The sequence below is a fragment of the Microtus oregoni genome, unplaced genomic scaffold, assembly GCF_018167655.1.
Source record: "Microtus oregoni isolate MIOR12 unplaced genomic scaffold, Mior012 000037F_ref0000500, whole genome shotgun sequence".
Lineage (NCBI taxonomy): Eukaryota > Metazoa > Chordata > Mammalia > Rodentia > Cricetidae > Microtus > Microtus oregoni.
The window spans coordinates 14,396,501-14,417,858 of NW_024543096.1; the positions used below are offsets into that span (position 1 = coordinate 14,396,501).

The window sequence follows — 21,358 nt, forward strand, 5'->3', positions numbered from 1 at the left end:
TGTTAAATGGTCATTGGCTCTTGCAGCCCATGACTAGCTTTTGTGCGCTGTCTTGTCTTTTGAGGACCAGACTTGTGTCTTTGTCTGAGACAGTAGCACACACGGCCCTAGGGGAAGGTGCCGAGGAGCTAGTGCAGCAGGAGAAAGGGAGGAGGAGGTGGAAGAGGAGTGGTTGGTTCTGGACTGGCTTTGGGGAACAGAGGGAGGAGGTGAGGCCTGTGTGGGATTTTGCCAGGTGGGAGGGAGTGCTTTCTGGATGCAGGGAGCACAATGAGCAGAGGCTGGGAGGCATGAAAACAAGTCATGCTCAGGGGGTTTGTTCTAGAACAGACGGTGCCTGGCATTTGGATAGAGGGGCTGGGAGGAGAGAACCAGATTGCAGAGGCCTTGCATGCCAGGCTAAGAAGTGTGGACTTGCTCCCACGTGCAAGCGATAGCTGTCAAAGGCCTTTCAGCTGGGAGGTGATGTAATCAGATCTGCTTTGGAGCAAAGCCTTGGCAGCGGTGGTGTTGGAGGAAAGGAGGCTGGCGTGGAGACAGGTGGGTGGCAGGGCACTCTGTTAGGCTTTTGAAGTAGGTCAGGTGAGAGATGATATTTAAGGCTGGAGGACGAGAACGGTTGGCAGCTGAGTACCTATCAGCTTGTGGAGTGTTCATCAAGGGGCTGGTGGTCACCTGGGCCAGTCAGGATTTAAACAGAGGTTGCTGTCCCATGCTCCTGTCCTCTTAGAACAGGGTGTCCAAGAACACTATTCTGCAAACCGGGTTTCAGGATGCAGCTTGTTTATTTCAGGAGCCCATGGACTGGGCAGTGTGGAGTCCGCAAACAGGAACTCAGCAGAGGAGTCAGCTGGGACATCAACAGGGAAGCAGCTCAGTGCCACAAGAGGACTGGGTAGGGCCAGGCGGAGCCTTTCTTTTGTGTGTCCATGTTTGCTCTAGATGATATGGCTGGCTTTCATTGGTTGCTGTGAGTCTGGATTTTTTTTTTTTAGAAAACTGTCCATTTGGGAATTTGATGAAATACCCCTTTTCTTCTGATTTCTAGGAAGGTCGGACTTGAGGGGAGCACAGTTTATGCTTCTTTCTTGGTTACTTTTCCTTACGCACCACTACCTGGTAAGGAACCTTGAGACAGGGTCCCTCACTGAAATTGGAGCTTCTGGATTTGGCTAGTCTGGGAGCCAGTAAGCTCCCCAGAACTACCTTGGTCTCCTTATTTCCTGACTGACTGAACCATCTCCCCAACTTCTATTTCAGGAACTTTTTGTAGCCCCATATGGTGTTGGTTTTGGTTTTAAGAAAATAATCACCTAGGAAAATGGTTTATTTTTATGATCTTGTGTGCATTTATGTGGAATTTTGCCAAGGTTGCTCTTTCAAAAAAGTTATTTGGATTAACTGTCAAGAGCAGCAAGCCCTCAAAATCAGAATTTGCGTTGCCCTTTCAGGGGACATTCAGCAAGAGATTTCTAGGAAATGAGATTCCTGTTTTTCTTGCTTACAGAAGAGAGGTTGAAGCTGAGTGTTGGTGGCACAGGCCTTGAATTCTAGAACTTGGGAGACAGAGAAGTAGGTAGATCTCTGTGAGTTGGAGGCCAGCCTGGTCTACAGAGTACGTTCCAGGCTGTCCACGGCTACATAGTGAGCCAGTATCTTAGGGGGAAAAGGAGAAAAAGCTGGAGGTTTGGAATCATGGAAAGGAGAGTGAGAATGAGGAGTGTTATATATTCCGGATTATTCGTTTGCCCAGGAATGGCCTAGGTTGTTCCGGACTAAACAGGTAAGACTAAAGAATGCTTGTAGCATGACACAAGGCCCTGAATCTGGTTCCCCCTGACAACAAAAGTCACTGATTTCAGTCTCTTCTTCCCCCAGAGTAACAAACACTCAACTCTTTGAAATCTGAGTTTTAAAGTCAAGCCATCTCTTATTATACATTGGCTTTATAACTAGGGACATCCAGTCCCTGCCCTGCTTGTCATGTGTGACTCTGCCAGACTGAGGCTTTGAAGCCAGGCGACTGTGTAAGGTCCCAACCCAGTGCCTTGGTCCCAGTGACCTGAGCAGATTGCACAGCTTCCTGGAGCTTGCTCTCTGGGGATCTGGGGTGTGACTGCTTCTGAAGTTTGTTTTGGGAATGGAGTGTGGTGGGGGAGGCAGCGGAGGCTAGCTGGGTATCTGTCTCCCTTACTCTGAGAGCCTGCTTGTTCTGCCGGTGGTGAGTATGGGCTGACTGTGTGCTGCTACCTTCTGTGCCTCCTCCACATGCGGGAAGAAGTCTCTGATTTGGGTGCAGCTCTGCTTGCTTGAAGTTGATAGTAGGTCTGTATGTTTTGTTTTTGTCTTTCGCTGGAACCTGGCTGCCCACAGTGATGGTTGCTTCTTTGGTCCTCCTAGGCAGCAAGTTTTCCATTAACTCTTGCAGGTCAGACCAGTTTCTTGTACATTTTTCTCGTGCTGGGGAGGGAGATGAGCCTTCTAACTTTCTGTCTCGATGACAAGGCTTCTCAGCTCCCAGCTCCTTAGTTCCCATTCTAACTGGTAGAGGACAGGTAGAAGCTTTGTGTGGTTGCTCATTCAGTTAGAAGATACTAGTTGAAAATCTACATGGGGCCAAGTGTTTATTCATTTTTGTTGTTGTTGTATTTCAAGACAGTTGTAGCTTTTTTTTTTTTAATTTTATTTTTTGGTAGCTTTGGAGCCTTGTCCTGGAGCTCACTCTATAGACCAGGCTGGCCTTGAACTCAGAGATCTGCCCATCTCTGCCCCCCAAGTGCTGGGATTAAAGACGTGCGCCACCACCACTCGGCTCCAAGTGCTTATTCTTAAAACGTTTAATTTGGCCCTCCCAGGACCTTAGCATTCTCACCCACGGTGCCTGTTTTGTAGGTGACCATGAACCCTGACCCTACCCCCGCCCCTCGTGGCACCAACTTTCCGTTCTTGCTCTGCCCATTTCTGCCGTGTACTCTCCAATAGGTGTTTGCAGGGATTGCCGTGTCTGCTCCAAAGGGGTCCACTTTTAAATCCTTACGGGTTCTGGTTCTGAGGTCCTTCACAGTGAGTGCTATGGGCCTACAGATGCTGTGGAGTTGGGGTGTGGGGAGGAGGAGTTGGAAATGAAGGCCTGTTCACGGGGAGAGCTGACTGGTGGGTTAAGCTGAGCTAACTGCAGCTGCTGAAGATGGCGTGCCCTTTGGGTTTTGAACTGCCCTCTCCACAGCCCTTGTCTGGATATGCTAAAAGCAGGGGTGGGGGCTGGTTACCAAATTTGTTCACAATATGCTTTCTGTTTCCACTGTCGTTTCTAGATGGCTTCAGACTGACATTTGGGGGGGCTTATACTTAGATTTCCTATAATGTGAACTCATCCGTATTTTCAGGACTTTACATTTCAAGCTCCCAAATACACAAGGGAGCGATAAAATGTAAGGAGTGATGATTGTGGCGTTACATAGACTTGGACTCGAGTTTAGCATCGCTTAATGCCCTCGCAGATGTCTCTTAGTATTGGAGCCTCAGTCTTCATCCATAATAGGCCATCACTGTCCTGATGGGAACTATTCATCCGGGACACCTGGAATAGGTTTTGGCACATAGTAGGTAGTGGGAAGTGCCGCACGGCTGAAGACATGGTCTCTTGCTTGGAAGAACCTAACACCTGTGGGCGAGGCAGCACACACGCACATTGGAGGTTAAGTGCCAAGACCCAGGCCGAGTTGGAGCAGAGCACAGGGCCGCTCCTCTAACCAGGGCTTGGCAGATTGTTTGAAACTTACCAAGACAAGTTTGTACTGAAGCCATCTTTGGCTGGACTAAGAGCTGAGTCTGCTTCCCCGCTCCTGTGGTACATAGCATGACCAGAAGCAGCTTGAGGAAGGAAGGGTTTATTTCGTTTTACAGGTTACAGCCACCATGGAGGAAAGCCAGAGCAGGAGCCCAAGGCAGGAGCTTGATGCTGAAGCCCCAGAGGAAGGGTGCTTCTGGTCTGTCCGCAGACTCACGTTCAGCTGCTGTTAAAAACATCTTTTAATGGTGGCAGCATCTTTTATTCATAATAGAGGACACCTTTTCACTCAGAGCCGCAGCCTCACGTTAACACACCTAGTGTGGGAGAGTCTCCGTGGGTGTCAGAGGACAGGGATGAGCCAAACTGGTGATGGTGCTGGCTCAAAGTGCAGGTCATAGTTGCCAGACATCACCATTTTGCTTTCTTTGTCCAGGTTTATGTACACCTTTGGGTGGCCCAGGGCACTACTTCCCCCCCCCCCCCCCAATCACAGGCTACAACTGCCCAGTTGTCTACTTCACTAATAGGCTGCCCTGCTCTCAAATCAATGGCAAACTCTTACTCAGTTCTGTCTGGTGACCTATCAACTTAACTTACCTGCCTAGCAGTGGTACCCTAATGATAGCTTGACCCTTCTACGTCAATCAGCAACCAAAAAAAAAAAAAACCCTGAAGACGTGCTTTCGCAGGCCAATCTGATGAAAGCAAGTCCTAAATGAAGGGTCATTCTTTCCAGGTGTGTTGAATTAAGATTAGCCCTTCCAGGTGGGTTGTCGTAAAACAGCAGCGTGAGCAATGGGCGGGACTATTGAGAGCTCTACTCAGTTTGAGAGGGGTGGGTAGGTTGTTGGAGGAAGGCAGTCTTGGGGCAGGAGCCCTGAGAGCATGGTGTGTGATGTTAACTGGTGGGCCTCATGGACCTTGCCGAAGAACTGAAACATGGCTCTGTAGGTGATGTACTCTCTGAAGGGCTTAAGGGATGGGACTTGTTTAAATTTGTGTTCGTGTAGATTGAAGGTAGGAAGGGGCAAAGATTTAGGAAGCCCAGAAGGGAGGTCTGGAAGCCAGTGAGACTCTTGGTATAATTAAGATAGTAACTTGGTCTTGGCTAGGAGTGGGGCCTGGGGAGTGAAATCGGCTTGATTGATAGGTATACAGGGGGAGGAAGCAGGAGCCGTTTAGAGTACTGTTCAAGGTTTCAGTATAAATAATGGTGAAGGGGAGCGCCACAGTGTGAGAGAAGGATGCAGGCGTAGGATAGACTGCTGGGAGCGTGAGTTTGGGGCATTTAACACTAAGGTACCCGTGGGGGTCTAGGTGGAGTTCATGAGACGCTGGATGTTGGCCATAGGCTTTAGAAGCACAGTGGAAAAAAAGAAGTCAGGACTAGAGATGAGAAACAGCTTAGGGGTTCGGATGCAGTACCACGATGAAATGTTAATAATACCCACGTGTAAACTTCTGGTTAAAACGTAAACGTAGAAGTTTACTATTTAATAAGACAACCCAAAAGTCAAGAGTCTGGGCAGGAGAAAGCCTTGCCTTTACAGGGCCCTTTGTACTATACAGCTGTATTATTTTTGTTTTTTAGACGTTTAGAGAAAATACTGTAAAGAAATGATTAATGGTGTACATTATCAGGTGAGCCGGAAACCAAGAGCAGAACACAAAAATAACCCGCGCTGCAGTCTGTGATGCTATTATGCATAATTCTAGGTTACTTCATGCTCTGACAATAATACCATTCATGGGTTTAGAGTTCCTACCTTTCACATACATTATTTCAGTCAGAACTAATCACGCCTCCATCTGTGCTCGCAGCAATTAAAATATTTTAAGAATTATAAATGTTAAATGATGCTCCGTGAAGTTTGGGAAAGGGGAGAAAAGAATACCATTATGTGTTTAAGGCAGCGGCCATGACTGCCTTCCCTTCTAGCCACCGTGTGTCTTTAGGAACACAGTTGCGGCCAGCTTGCGTGACTTAGGGGTTTTTGTCTCACAGGGCTTCATGGATTTTTCCAGGTGTTTTCAGTGTCTGGGTCCTCACTTGCACCCTACTCCCCCCCCCCCCCCCCGCTTCTATTGTATCCCAGTTGGTTTTGGCTGTGTTGTTCTCTCTCTCTAGGTGCTTGGGGCTGGCATGGCCTCTTTGCCTTCAGAATCAGGGCACAGAGAAAGATCTCAGCAGGCACTCTTGAAAGAATAAATGCTCGTTTTAGGCTTTATAGACACTGTAAGGTGGGAATGGTGGATATTTTGGGCCGTTTCAGCCAAGAGGAGATTCGGAAAAACAGTTACCTGCAAGATGTTGGACTCAAGCATTCTGCTGACCTCTAGCCCAGCAGCCTCCATTGTCCTCGAAACCAGAGGTTTTACTGTGGTTCAGCATGATTCAGCATGGAGGATCATTTTGAGATGCATAAGAGCTGTCTTGTGTTCTGCTGCTGCTGAACTGGGCTCACGCTCCAGCAGTGAGGTTGACCAGCTGTGTTGTGTGACCTTGAGCCTTACTGTCCCAGAGTGGTGTGACAGGTTGCACAGGGGTAATGTATTTGGGGCACCTGTTTGCACAGGACTTTTGTAAGTTTGGATGCTAAGGACCATGGTAGTCACTTTTCTGTTGCTGTGGTCAGGTGCCACAGCCTTGACCAATGCAACCTAAGGAAGAACGATGATATTTTTGCTTGTGATTGCAGAGAGTAAGGGTTGGTGATGGCAGAGAGGAGGCATGGTGGCAGGAGCAGGATTCTGCGAGCCTGCGTCTGTGAGCTGCTAGCTCAGGGCAGAGGGAACAACTGCAAAGGGCTTTAGACTCTCAGAGTCCCCCTCCAGTGACATACTTCCAATAAGGCCATTCTTCCCAAGCCTCCCCAAATAGCATCTCCCAGTAGGGACCAAGTGTTCAGTTACTTGAGCCTATAGCGAATGTCCTTGTTCGAGCCAGTCCTGGAACTGGAGAGGTGGGACCTGGCATCTGAATGGTGCTCACTGAATACTAATGAAAAGAAATCGTTGATTAAAAAGAATCCCCATGTTAGTAGGGGTCCTGGGAACATGAGAGCTGTCTTCCAGTGTTGGGAGGACCAGTGGGGACAGTTCTGCAGGCAGTCTGTCGATACATATTCATGCAAATTGTTGAAACGGAAATCCTGGTTCTGGAATGACATAATTGTACGAGTGCACACAGTTGAATCACGTAGATGGTTACTGCATGATTTAGCACCAAAAAGTTGGGGGAAATGTTCATTTCCAGAGCAGAGTTGGAGGAGAAACATGTCACCCATATGGTTGCAATGCTTGACCGTCATGGTAACTAAAATATTTTACTAGTAGAATTGTTTGTATCAGATCGGTTTGTGGGACGTTTTCTTGATTGCTGGCTGATGTAGGAGCACCTAGCTCTCCCTGGGCAGAAGGGCCGAGCTCTCTAAGAAGGGTAGCTGAAGATGAGCTCGAAGGCTTGTGAGTAAGCTTCGTTCCTCCACCATCCCTGCTCTAGTTCCTGCCTCGAGCTCCCTGCCCAGCATCCCTCAACAATGGACTATGTGCTGGAAGTGGAAGTGAAGTAAAACCCTTTCCCCCTCAAGTTGCTTTTGGTAAGCATTTTATCACCCTGACCGAAAAGCAAGCTAGAACAAGAAGGCGGCTCTGTCCAGGGGGAGAGAATGAGAACAGGGACATAACCTCACCTAGGGATGGTTGAGGGGAAGGTTTTTATTGTAGTCGTGAGGGGAAGGGTCCAGACAAAACTGGGCCATGAGAGTAGGTGGAGTTTGGGGCAGAGTGAGCGTGGAGAAGAGAGGAAGACTTAAGACCCACAGGGCGAAGGGAGCAGGGAGAGGGAGGGAGGGAGGGAACCAAGAGGACAAAAAGAACCAAGAGAATGCACCACCAAAATGGCCGATTTTTATAGGAATAAGAAGCTGGGGGAAAGGGAAGCCAAGGCCTTGGGCTGGAGAGGTTTAGGGTTGGGGCGGGAGAGAGGGCTGAGTGAGAGGAGCCGCCGCAGGTACTGTGTGAGCCTGGTGGCCAGCATGTTTGTTAAATAGGCACCACAGTTGGTCATTTGTCCTGAGTGACAGAGAGGAAGCCCAATGGCTGACAGGGCAGGTGTCTTCTGTGTACTGTTGAGGTAAAAAGCCGCAGCTCCCAGCTTGATCCATGTGGGCGTCCCTCCCATCCGCCATTCTACTTTCTGTGGTTCAGAAGTGCACCATCAAAATGCCTGATATTTACCTTGATTTGTTCAAGAGGGGCAGACACATTTACAAACTTTTATTGTAGTGTTGTAATTGTTTTATTGTTAGTTATGGTTGTTAATCATTTACTGTGACTAATTTATAATAGGGGACTGTGTGTGTGTGTGTGTGTATGTGTATGTGTGTTAGGGGAAACAAAATGGGTAGACTTTGGTGCTGAGGTTGTTTTGTATCTGTTGGGGCTCTTTGGAAGTATCCATTGGAGGAGGGGGGTTATTAAATGACAGCATCACATTTATTTTTTTAAAAGTATGCATTACATATCTTTTTTAAATTGTATTTATTTTTTTGTGCGGGTGAGTGCATGCGTGTGAGCGCCACAGCAGGTGTGTGGAGGCCAAAGGGTGACCTGGCCTGTATCAGAGCCTCTCCTTCTACCATGTGGGTCTTGGGGATCAAACCGGTTGTCAGGCTTAGCAGTAGGTGACTTCACCTGTTGAGTCATCTTACTAGGTCTTGCATTGTGTATCTGTTACACATTTACACTGTGCCAAGATAGTGCCCATTTGAGCACGCCCGCACACACGCAGGTAGAGACAGAGAAAGAATCCGGATGACATTTGGTTGGTATGGTTGAATAGTTTTTCTTTTAAAAAAGCATTTTGTACTGTTCATCATCACTTATACATTCCATAATTCTATATTTTATTTTAATAAGCACAAAACATTTTTTTCCCTCAGTCTTAAAAAGGAATGAACCTAGCCAGGAATAGTGGTGCACACCTTTAGTCCCAGTACCCAGGAGGCCAAGGCAGGTGGTTTTCTGAATTTGAGGCTAGTCTGGGCTACAGAGTGAGACTCTGTTTCAACCAACCAACATTTTTCCTTCCCAAGTTTCACCAGAAAATTGCTTATTTAATTTTAATATTAATTTTCAATGCCCTTTTTAGGATCGTCTTGTTGTCCTGAGTGTGGATAGGACTCGGCTGTGACAGATGGTGTTGCGGTATCTTTGAGTGCCTGAAAATTCAGGGAAGGGAACTTGTCATCTCTTCACCCACCTAGATTCTTGGGCTGGGCTACACATCAAGCTAACACAGGAACAAGTTAGTAGGGGACAGTCACGTTATGTGTATGAGCGTAAGAGTGTCTCACAGCAAGAGAGGAGTGAGGTCATTGATGCTCATGTAGCATAGTTGGCATGGAGGCTTCTAATGGGTGGCGGAAGCTGCCTCAGGGTGGATGGAGACTACCTTCTAACACAGGGAAAGCCTCTGGTGTAAAGATAGCTGTGGGGAGCAGCTTTCTTACTAACGGACCTGTCCTCTTTTGTCCACTCCCTTTCTGAAGGACAGCTTGGGACATGTGAAGAGGTGTCTTATGGTAGTCTTCTGATGCTGTGTTTTGGGGAGGCACCTTCTGAGCCCCACAGCAATATCCTTCTCTGTCATGTAACGAATGTGTAAAAGATGAAGTCATTTTAATGTCAGAAACCTTCCCATTGGCACAGGCAGAGCCTGTACTACACAGATCTAATTTTAGCCAGAGAGATTCTGTCTCAGAACATCAGCAATTATAAACTGGCAGAAGCTGGCCTAACCTTTTTTTATTTTATGGTTTGTAGATCAGGAAAGTTATTTTAATTATTTCTGCAATTAGGTGAGGAGCAGAGTCTTTAGTAGGGTATGGTAGAGGTGGACAGGAAGGCAAGGGAAGGGAGTGGTGTTTGGAGTACAGACTTGGTTAATCCTCCCCGGAGAGGAAGCAAGAGCTCAGTGTCTGCTTCAAGTTGAGATTTTTTTTCTTTGATACAGGGTCTTGTATAGTTCAGTCTGGCCTGGAGCTTGCGCTCCCCCTACCCTTGTCTTTAGTGCTTTGGGAATGGAGAATATTATTTTTGGCTATTTCTTGATATTTTTTTTTGAGATAGGATACATCCATTCTTGAACTCTTCCGTGTAACTCCTGATCCTCCTGTTTCTACCTCTGGAGTGCTGGGATTACAGGTATGTACCGCCGTGCTTAGCTATGCTTCAGATTTTAACCTTGAGATCTTGGTGTTGTGTATAAGTTATTTTTGGGGAAAAAAAAGAATACTTCTGGAGGAAGGAATAGATCTGCTTTCTTTTTAAGCTTTATTTATTTCTACCTGTGTATGTGCCTGCAGGGTTGTTATACATGTACTAAGAGCATTTGAGAACCCTTGGGAGACAGAAGAGGGTGTCTTATCCCTTGGAACTAGAGTTCCTGGCAGTTGTGAGCTGTCATCTGGGTGCTGGGGGGCATTGCACTCAAGGCTTTGTGCATTCTAGGTAAAGACTCTGCCATTGAGCCGTGAGTGGGTGTGTGCTGACTGGGCCTTTCTTTGCTGGTTGTGAGGAGAAAGAGATGTCACGTGTAACACGCACTGCCTCGTCTCACTCAGCGTAAGTGTTTGGCACATACAACTTCTTCCCAAGCCCTCACAACTCCATAGTTTCCCTGTGTTGGTAGCACAGCATGTCTGTATGAGGTTGGCCTGTATTTCTGTCCAGCCTCATGTGATCTGGGACTAGAGGTAGCTGTCTACTGGGCTCAGTGCTGTGCACTGAAAGCGATTGAAAGTGTTAGGCTTGGCTCCCCTTAAGCCTTCGGCAGAATGGAAGGTTCCTGTGTACCGCGGCAGTTTCTGGCACAAAGCACGTTTTGTAGAGGTGGGGTGTAAATTCCGGTGTAAAAAATTTTAATCCCAGTATCAGCCACTTGAGCTTTATTAATTAGCTCCGCTGGGGGGCAGATATCCACAGGTAATCTTTTTCCTCCCAGGGCATGGCCAGGAGACAGGTGAAGGACCCATTGTTGATGTTCCCGCCCAGGAACCTCTTGGGTTCTCATGGAGTGGATAATGAGACATCTTCTACGCCCAGGAATACTTCCCTTCCCTGCCTTCATCTCGATCTTTCCTGTCCTTTAAACTTCGCTTGTCTTTGGATACTCTCCAGATAGCCCCCAGTTCTGCCCTTGCTTTCTCTAGGAAGCAATATTGCACCCCTGCCCTGTTCCTCCTGGTGACAGCGGACCTGAGGGTATGCCCCTTGGACCTTTGCTCTTTGTCCCATGCCTCTGTGTAGCTTTGCTCTGGAGACTGGAGTTCAGGGCACAGCTGCTGATTCTACTTGTCCCCCCCCTCCCTTTTTTTTTTTTTTTTTTTTGAGGCAGGGTCTTTTTATGTAGCCAGACTGGCATGGAACTTGCTGTGTAAACCAGGCTGGTGTCAAAACTCACAGAGATCCACCTGCCTCTGCCTCCTGGGTGCTGGGATTAAAGGTGTGCAACACTGAGCTGGTTTTACTCTTTGTAGAGATCAATACTCCATATCTTAGAAGAATCTCCTGTATGATTTTCCACATAGCAAACAGGCTCCTTAATTTTAATTTAAAGAGAGGGAAAATAAGGAGCATAAAAATAGCTCAGTATGTGTCCAATGTTTTTCTTTCCATAGACATATGCTAAGTGGTATGCCATTCTTTTTTTGTTATTTGGCTATGTATTTTTTTTAATACACAAGTGTGGTATATTTTTATCACATACCAATATATATTCAAATGGTTCCCAACAGTTGTGTGTAATTTGCTTTTTAGTCTGTTAGGAATAGCCTTTAATTTATAACTATTATTCCTGAATTTTAGGTAACATAGTGATGAAAACTGCCCTTCAAATTTTATTGGATATCTTCCAACCATTAAACTGCTCTAAATGAACATAAAATGACTATTTCTTTATATCTTGTTCATCTTTTTAATATCTGCGCAGTCTCTGCGTTCCCGAACTGAGCTAGGTGCCGGGTGATCCGCCCAGGTCTAAGAGTCATAGCATTGAGGGTGTAAAGCTCAACATGTGTGCCCCCAGGAGTGTTTCATGGGCTGTACATAAGCACTTTAGTTAGGTTAGGCACGAGAGAATGTCAGTGTGTTCAGCTCAGACCCTCGACAGTAGCTCTCTGTGAAGGTGGGCTGTGTGTGTTGATGAGCAGACTATGATGGGAGAGTCTGGCTGTGACCCTGAAGATTGGGACACCAGGCATAGGGACCTAGTTCACTTTGAAGAATGGTGTTTTGAGTATAAATCTAAAGGAAAGCACATTGTACTATAGTTGGTGAAGTTATGTGGGGTATGGATTAGCCATTCTGGGGTTCGGTTACACATGCATGGATTATGGGATGTTACAGTAAGCAAGGAAGCAGGCTGGGATGTTCATTGCCTGGTGGGATGAGAGTTGGAGACCTAGGTATGGACTTGGGTTTAGCTCAATACTGATCATTGGGCTGGTACTCACACAGGAATGATGAAGGCCTAGCAGCCATGATATATGATAGCATCAAGCACACCCTACGGGTACCGTTCTCCAGTGACCCGGACTCCTTGGATGTGTAATTATAGACCTGGAGCATGAAACTAAGGAAGTGCTCACAAAACAAAGGATGTGGGCATGTCGAAGGGAGGAAGGAGCCAACCTCAAGGAGCTCTTAGTATCCAGAGCTAACTTTAGCAACAGAATAAATAGTGTGCTTCTGCATAATAAATCCAGAGCATAATATGTGTATTCACATGGCATGAAATTTATGCTAAGGCAGGAAACATCTTTCTTATAGAAGAATTTCAAATAGTTTTGTAGACTTTTCTTTAGGAGCCTAAGGCTGAAGTCCGCACTCCCTGCAGCTCACTGAGGGTACACTGAGGTTGAGTTGGTGACTCTTCTCAGGGGTAGAATATGGGAAGGGAGAAGTGAGCTTACAGCAGCTGTCTCTTAGCCGAGCAGTCAAAGCTAACCTGGTGGTTAGCCATCCTGTGACAGTGTGGGCATACAATGGTTGTGGGACCTTAGCCTGATGTCTCCCCAAATCCACAGCCCAATATAGCCATTAAAAAAAAAAAAAGACAGGCTTGCGTCTTTGCCACCTGCTGAGGAGTTGCCATGAGCTAGGCCCACCCTCCTGAGCTGGAGAAATCATGGACAAGAAGTTAACATTGAAATTAAGTGGTGGCGACATGTACGAGGGATGCTGCAGACCGATGATCCCTCTGTGCATCTCGTGATGGATGCATGTGTGGAGACGGCAGCCAGTGGGCGACAGAACAACACTGGCGTGGTGCTCACACAAGGAAACAGCATCACATTAAAGGCCTTGGAAAGAGTCTATAAACAGTGGCTCTTCAACAGAGGAATCCACATCCCTCCCCAAAGGGCATTGTTGACTCTGGTATAGCATTGGGTCGTCTATATTTTTACATGAAACTTTTTTTTTCCTAAATAACTTTTGTGATTAAAAAAAAAAAAGACAGACAAAACCTACTGAGAAACATTATATAAAATACTTGACCAGAGGCCAGGTGGTGGTGGTCCATGCCTTTAATCCCAGCACTTGGAAAGCAGAGGCGGGAGGTTTTCTGTGAGTTCGAGGCCAGCCTGGTCTAGAGAATGAGTTCTAGGATGGGCTCCAAAGCTACGCAGAGAAACCCTGTCTTGAGAAACCAAATAAATAAATAAATAAATAAATGCCCCAACAACAATAACAAAACAGTTGACCAGGACTCCTCAACACCATTTAGGATGTGGAAAAAACAAACAAACAGGGAAATAAGGAAAACTATAAGATACCAGAGGAAGTCAGGGAGACAGAGGACAAGTAGCTACAAAGTGGGACCCTGGACCAAGAGCCTAGAGCAGAGGGATGTTAGTGGGATGCTGGAGTCACCCAGATGATGTTTTGTTATGAGGACATTCAAATGAGGGAAGCATGAAATGAATAGACAATGATTCCCCATTCCCTACACTCTACATCTGTGATTTTATTCTCTTGACTCGTTATATACCTGCCCATTAATCCATCTTACTTTAGAAAGTACTTTAAGGCTGCAAACATCAGTGCATATGCCTCTCCTCATATAAGTTCATCTTTTAAATGTTTTTATTAGCACATTAATTGTACACAGTAATGGGTTTCATTATGACAGTTCCATGTATGCGATGCAATGTATTCTATCTCATTGAACCCCCATGCTGTCCCCACCCCAATCTGACTAATCCCCTTCACCTCCCCTAGCCTCCCAAGGTGGTTGTCTAGCAGGTACCGGACCCTTCATAGTTGACACCCGTCTGCGGTTGCACACTGTAGAGTGTGGGGGAAGAGGAAAAGTTACAGGGGATGCAGGTGTTGTGGTTGTGTCCTAGAGTGATGACCGGTGTGATTACCTGAGTGTGTTTGCCTGTCATGTACGTGTGCCTGTGGGTACTGGGATGCTCTGGTATCTGTGAGTGTCCGGGAGATAATAGTTATCCTGGTGTCAGAGCAGCTGGAGGCATTGTGTGGGGTGAGAGTCCGGGCTGGGGCAGTAACATACCCCTGAGTTTGGGATGTGTGGAGCTAGAACATTTATCTGGGGAGAGCCTAAAACCTCCCAACATCCTTTTTCCCTTTCCAGGGGTCGCCTGAGGAAAGAGGGTGCCAAGGAGAGCAGCTTTAGCTCTGGAAGGGTAGGAGGATGAGTTGCAGTTATGCAGAAAGGACCGCAGTCACTCCCAAAGCCTACAGAGCTGGGGCTGTGCCCAGCGGATGGCCTTCCAGCTGCGAACAGTAGCCCTATTCAGTTTGGATGCACAATGATTTAAAAACTAATCAGGAGCCAAAGCCCGAGGCTGGAGACAAACACAAATATCTTGTTGACCGCGCAGACATCTCGATTCTGTCAGATAGGAAGTTACTGAGGAAGGTCAGAGTGATGTAATGGCGTGTGCTGAGCTTTCATCCTTAAACAGATGGGCCCCCGAGGTACCATCTGCAGCTCTCTGGGCCCTTTGGAAATCATCTCCTATAAATGAAATTGTCGTAACTTACTATTGAGAAATTGGTGTGGTAACCATACCAGAAGTAGAACTAGAAAAATGAAGGAAATTTCCACTGTAGATAACTGCTTCCTTTTCCTCCCTTTGATTATAAACAGCCCTGAGATTTATTATTTTGCTCAGCTTTCTTGTAGAGCATGGGAAGATTGCTGGCGTCCACCCTGCCCTGTGTCCTCTCAGGCTCGCAGAACTGCCTCCTACCCTACCTAAGCCAGTGTCAGCTGGGCACTCTTTATAAGCTGTTTTGCTATTTTCAGTTTTTGTTGAGGAGGAAGTAATGCTTTTGTTTCTGGTCTTCTCCCCCCGCCCCCCCACGCTCCACCCCAATCAAAGGAATATGTTTGTTCTGGGAAGGCAAGGGCAGGGGATGTTTCCTAATGAATTTAGAGAAAGACAATATACAACATCGTATGTAAAGTGGTGGACTTGTGAGTCTTAATTGAATTTTTAATGAAACATGTCAATAAAGCATATCGGAGCAGAAAGCAGGGTCTGCAGCACTCCTTGGTTTATATATCTGATGGTTATTGGCACACTGTTCCAGGAGTGCCCTGGTAGAGAGACACCATCAGGAGGAATAGTGAAGTGTTCTCGGAGGAGTACAGATGGTTTGATGCAGGAGTCAGGCCAGGCTTCTTAGAGGAGGTAGTTTTTGTATGGTCTCCCAAGGGAGTGTCTAGGTGAGGGTTGGGGCTTTGGCAGAGGGAGACACCCACAGGGAGCTGAGTGGGCCCAGAGGGAGCCCAGGCAGGCATGGGTTGTAAGTGGCTGGTGCACTTGTCTGTGTGGGGATAGGACAGAGTGTGCAGTGGGTGAGACCCAGAAAAGGGGACCCAGGAGAGGTTGGTCTGGAAGCAGAGTGGAGGGCTGGGGCAGGTGCCTGTGGCTGAGTCCTGGTGAGGAACAGAGTGCTAGGGAGGTGGAGGATAGCATATCAAGCCTGCCTGCTTGGTTGCTGGGTGGCGTGGGAGGGAATGATCAAAGTGTGGAGCAGTTGTCGAGGGGCCGCTGAAGGGGCCTTTTTTTAGTCTTGAGGACCTTTCTGAGTCTGAGAATTCCAGGGCTCTGGCACTCTGAGCTACAGCAGGACCTCAGAGAGGTCGTTTTGACTTGGAATGTAGTGGAGAAGCTGAGGCCCACCTTGTGCCCAGCGAAGAGATCACAGAATCAGAGTGATGGCTAAGGCAGAGGTGGATGGTTAGTGATCAACTCTGAGAGGCTGAGTGTGAAGGACAGGACACACTCAAGTTCCACCAAAGGGCCAGGATCTTGGGAGATGGATTCTGTGCTGGCTGCAAGGACTGGAACTGTACAAGCATGGCGTAACACGGGCCACAATGAAGTGTTCCTGGTGAAGCCTAGGTTGGGGACCGGAGGTGGGTGTGATGAATGACAGTTGCTGTCACTGCATGTGCTGGGCACAACTCTAAGGACACCAGCACCATGAATGACTTATCCTCGTCTATAGAGGTAGCATTGAGGTCCCAGAGAGGGGAAGAAATTGCTCCAGGTCACATGGTGAGTCAAAAAATGGAGTTGGGGTCCTAATCCAGATCGTCCCCTGTGCTCTTTTCCCCTTAGGAGAGTGACTGTCGGGCACAAACGTACAGGAAAAGGACGGGAGAGAGAACTGTGACCTAAGGACCACCGTACTACATTCCCTCCGTGAACGAGAAGTTTCCGGAAGTAGGTGGGTGTCTGCTGAGAATTGGGGTAGAGGGTGGTAGGGCCATGCAAGGGGGGCACCAAGGGAGGAGCAGTTTTCACAAGCGACAGAGAGGGGAAACGGGCTGGAGTAGTTCCTTTTGTCCAGAACTGTGTTTGAGCCGGTGTTTCCTTAGCTGAGCAGGCGAGTTCACGTGCAGAGAACAGAGTTCTAATCGGCAGGGGGAAGGCCATGGTGACTAAGAGCCACGTGAGTGTGCGTTCGTGCCTCCGAACTAACTGTAGCCTTGCACACAGGAAAATGTTTCTGTTCTTACCACCGTCTTAGATCCTAACGAGTAAGATAGCGGAGGGAGAAAACAATAGCCGCCGCCAGCTACAAAACTTTCTCCTTTGCAAAGTGGGCGCTTAGCGGGTATGTGAATGAATGCTTGGGGTTTTGCTTTGTGCACTGTTGTCATTTTGTCCCTATTTGGAGGGATGAGGTCAGCTCTGCTGCACAGAGTAGGGTCCCAAGTTTAAACGGATCAGACATCTTGCCCAGGGTTGCACTTTTAGAAAGTGGGGAAGCCGGTGCTTGCTGTCCGCTCCTCCTGCCTCTACTCAGGGGCCTGGAAAGCAGAAAGAAGGTTCTGGAAACTGTGTGAGGAGTGGGAGTTGTTAATAGAAGTAAGAAGAATGCTTGATGAGAGGAGGAAGGTGGGAGGAGGCCTAGTCATGAGACCACACGGATCACGGTGTGATGGGAGAGCCTGGCCTCCAATACTGGGGCTGGGTATAGCAGTGCTAGAACTGTCAGAGGGTACGGGAGGGGACTCCAGATTGTCATGAGTGTGTGTGGCCATCTGTGCTACCTACAGATACCCACTTGCTAGCAGCTTCTTCCCAGGCTGGGACCCGTAGTTGGATGGGATGGATCCGAGGGCAGTGCTAAAAAGCAGCTTAGCCCGCCCCACTTTTCTCATGCTCCTCCCGGGTGTGTCTCCTTCCTGTCCCTTTCTCTGGGGGCAGCTGCTGGACCCACTGAGTCTCCAGTCAGGAATCTGGTACTGCATGGAGATGCTTGGATACAAGGAGGGGAAGGAAGCCACTAACAAAGTCCACATGGGAGGTCAGATCATGGCCAACCTCATTTTGCAGACAGCTGACAAACTGAGCCCTCTGCCCACTCTTTGTTTTTGGCAGAATAGTATGAAGTGAATGTATTAGGAATTGGATGGGACCAGCTCCTTAAGGTTACATTTGTGGGACTGTAACCTAAAATGCCTAAGGCATGTCCAGTTTTCAGTGGCGGCTCAAGCTGTTTGGGATCCCCGTGATATAGGTGCAAGGATGTCTCAGGCCCTTGGATTGGGTGAGGTGTTTATGAGGGAAATTCTCCCCCAGAGTCGCTGTTATCATTTTCCTTCACGTGTTTTCTTTGGACCCAGCAGGAGTCATTTATCCTCCTGGTTGGTGGCTTTTAAATTCTGTGCTGAGAGGTGGGCTGTCTGGGAAGCGCTTTCCTGCAAAAGGATGGTGTCCGTAGCAAACGAGGTCTGTGATTATGTAATCATTTAGAATAAATAAAAGGCTGGTGCATGGCAAGGGCAGCCTGGAAATGAGCGGCGGCGGCGGTGGCATCGTGAGGGATTAAGTTGCACTGCGGCTGAATTTTGCAGCTGTCAGTCTCCACAGTACAGTCAGGTGTAAACAGACCTTCATCAGCATCACTGGAAAGGGCTTTGAGGATCCAGACAGAGCTCTGTGGGATGCTGTCCATCAAGAAGTCATTTACCAGCCTTGTTTCCGACTGTGATGGTTTACCCCCAGCGGCTGGCAGAATCCGCGGAGCTTTTTGCAAGGAGAGGCAGAGGGTATCTGGGCTCACCTGGATCCTGCTTTCAGCAGAAATGCTCTTCCTTTTCGCCAGCGAAGGCACATTTAGAGGCCAGGGGAAACGTGCCTTTAAAATAGGACTAAAGTAACAGTTGCTCAAGTAGTTCTTCCGTAAAATAATTATGACTAATTTGGGGACTAGGATTATAACTCGGTGGTAAAATACTTACCTTGCATGGGGTGAGGCTCTGGGTTTGATTCCAGCCCCTGGGGGTGTGTGTGTGTGTGTGGGGAGACTAATGTTATAATAACTTAATCTTCTGTGCCTTCTTAGAATTACTGAATGAGCTTTTGCAATAAGTTTTTTTTTTTGTTGTTTGTTTTCACCCCTGTATCTCTCGGCCAGGAACACTCCTGGCACGAAGAATGAATTTAATATAGATGAATTACATGGCTCAAGGAAGTTCCATTGCCTGACCTGTTCAAAGCCACAGGGTTAGTAACTGGATGCCTTGAGAATTGATAAACAAAGTACCGGTAGATAATGACTTACTTTAGAACCTCTTCACTAAACACAGTTGGGGGCTGGAGAAATGGCTCTGAGGTTCAGAGCCCCTGCTGACCTTAAAGACCTGTCTTAGGTTCCCCGTGTCTACATGTGACTTAGACACCTGCCTGTAGTTCTAGCCACTGGGGATCTGACACTGTTTTCTGGACTCTGCAGGGTCCTGCACTCATGTGCAAATACCCTCCTCACACCACATACACACATAATCAAAAAAAATAATAAAAATAAATTTAAGAAAGGAAAAGATTCTAAAATGATCAGTGTTGAGTATAGAAGAGTTCTGAGGTTTATAACGTCTAAAAGTTTGATAGAAGTTTTTTTTTTCTGGGGTTGGAGAGACATCTCAGTGGTTAAGAACACTTGCTGGTCTTGCAGAGAGAATGTGTGTAGTAATAGGAGCGCCGGGGCTGCGTCCCCAGCACCCCGGCCGCCTGGCTAGCTTATGCCCCGAAATAACAACACACAAATTGTATTCATTTAAACACTGCTTGGCCCATTAGCTCTAGCCCTTACTGGCTAATTCTGATATCCCGATCAACCCATCTCTAATAAACTTGTGTAGCACCGGTCTTACCGGGAAAGATTCAGCATGTCTGACCTGGCGGCTTGCTTCATCGCGTGCATCTGCCCAGGAGAGGGGAGCATGTCGTCTCTGAGTTCACTTCCTCTTCCTCCCAGTGTTCTGTTCTGTTTACTCCTCCCACCTATGTTTTAACCTATCAGGGCCAAGCAGTTTCTTTATTGCTTAACCAATGAAATCAACAGATTGATATATGACACTCCCACATCAAATGTGCATTTGGGTTCCAGTCCCTATGTCAGGCAGTTCATAACTGCTTGTCACAGTTCTAGAGGGGAAATGCTGTCTCTCCAGCGTCCCAGGTTTACCTGCATGCACATGCTACACACAGGAGAGCGCACATACCTGTAAAATAAGTAAATCTCTAAAGTTTAGTTTTTCTCAGGTACTAAAAGTTCCAATCTTTTATAGAATAAATGAATGCAGCTTTCTGTATTTTAAGTGTCAAAAGCATTAAATGAGAAACAACTTAGAACAAGTCGTATATTTTATAAGTACTACATTAGGACTTTGACAATTTGTCCTTGATTTCACTTATTTTTAAGAGCTGTTTCACTGGTTATTTTAATATATATGCATATATATTATATGTATCTAAAATATTTGTGTATGCCTGTGGCCTGTGTGTTTCCCTGAGTGTATGTGTGTGTATGTGTATATATATATATATATATATATGTATGTATATATATGGTTGCTGTATATGTATATATATACATATATACATATATATGTGTATATATATGTATATATATATGTATATATATATATAATGCAGCAACCATTGGAGGTCAGAGGGGCTTTGGATCCCCTAGACCTAGGGTTAACAGATGGTTGTTAGCCTCTGTGGGTGCTGAGAACAGAACCTGGGTCCTGTGTAAGAGCAATAACTGCTCCTCACTGCTGAGCCTTTTCTCTAGCCATCCCCCGTGTGTGTGTGTGTGTAGATGTCTCTAAGAGCAGACCTGAATAAAAGTAATTTTAACTATATAGTAGGAAAGCCAGGGGTGAAATATGATTTTGGGAATAAGAATGTTACTTTACTATCTAAACTGTATGCATACAAAACATCTTATGACCCCCACCTGTAATACATTGGTTTATTTGGAATTTTCTATAGAGTACTATGGTAATTTGAATAAGAAATGTCCATCATAGGTGCAGGAATTGGAACACTTGGTCCCTGGTAGATGGCCCTGTTTGGGGAGGTAGTGTAGCTTTCCTGTAAGGGGATGTCACTGGGGGTGGTCCTCACTCCATTTCCCCCTCTTTTTACCTCATGTCTGGGGTTATAGATGCCATCTCTTCACTTCCTGCTCTGGTTGCCGTGCCTGCGGCTTGCTGCCGTGCCTCTCCTTATTCCTCTGAAACCGTAAGCCAGAGTAAACTTTCTTCTGTAAGTTGCTGTTGGTCATGGTGTTTTATCTGAGCAACAGAAAAGTAGCTGAGATAGTCACCAAGTAAATTTAGGGACAAAGTGTTACTGTTTGTCCTGTAGCATGTTTTATTTTACTTTATTTATTATTATTGTTGTTGTTTTTTCTTTTCAAGACAGTGTTTCTCTGTGTAGCCCTGACTGTTGTGGAACTCGCTCTATAGTCCAAGCCTCAAACTCAGAGATCCTCCCGCCTCAGCCTCCTGAGTGCTGGGATTCAAGGCGTTCCATCACTGCCCAGCTTTATTTTAGTTTTAAAGAGGCAAGATCTTGCTATTTTGTTTGTCCATGGTAACCTCCAACTCCTGGGTTCAAGTAATTTCTCCTGCATCAGCTTTCCGCATAGCTGTGTCACTTGGTATTTCCATGGTGACTGGCTAGGCTGGTAGTCTTGAAACATTCTCAACATCAGTAA

General features: G+C 46.8%; 1 protein-coding gene across 2 annotated transcripts in view; it reads left to right on the forward strand.

Annotated features, from left to right (window-relative positions):
- Tanc1 (tetratricopeptide repeat, ankyrin repeat and coiled-coil containing 1) overlaps window positions 1-21,358 on the forward strand; it is a 220,734-nt gene that overhangs the window by 16,384 nt on the left and 182,992 nt on the right. For both annotated transcript variants that reach the window (XM_041631414.1, XM_041631416.1), the window contains exon 2: window positions 16,459-16,567. The gene's annotated coding sequence lies outside the window, so the exon portion shown is untranslated. The remainder of the gene's footprint in view (window positions 1-16,458; window positions 16,568-21,358) is intronic.